Raw genomic sequence first — 533 nt, 5'->3', positions numbered from 1 at the left:
TATATCATCTTGTTTTTGATGAGAAATAGTTATATAATTCTTTTTTTTTGAATTAACCGTTTCTTTTTGTGCTCGTTCTTTCCTTCTACGATAAGATTATATATATATATATATTTTTTATAAATGGAATCATTTACATATATATTTTTTTTAAAACAACATTATATTGCCTGTAATTAACAACATTTAAAAAAACAATACCGTTAATTATTAGGTTGTAGAAACGTATAGCTTGTAATTAGAGTATAATGTTTTATTTTGCATTACCGTAAAATTTGAAGAAATGTAAGCAAAGAGTCACATTTATAAACTACGAACTTATCTCTGTTTAAATTTTCAAAAAGAAATGAATCAATTGAACAAAAAATATATTAAATATTTTACTAAGTAATGAAAATTCAAATAACTATTTTATTCCATTAACTGTTTAATTCTTTTTGTGGATTGGCAATGTTATATTATATGGAAAATATAATAATCGTGTGATATGATTTCCTGAACTTACTTAAAACTATTAAATGATAATTGCATAT

Source organism: Capsella rubella, unplaced genomic scaffold (genome assembly GCF_000375325.1).
Source record: "Capsella rubella cultivar Monte Gargano unplaced genomic scaffold, Caprub1_0 scaffold_203, whole genome shotgun sequence".
NCBI classification, from domain to species: domain Eukaryota; kingdom Viridiplantae; phylum Streptophyta; class Magnoliopsida; order Brassicales; family Brassicaceae; genus Capsella; species Capsella rubella.
Note: the sequence above shows the minus strand (reverse complement) of the source record.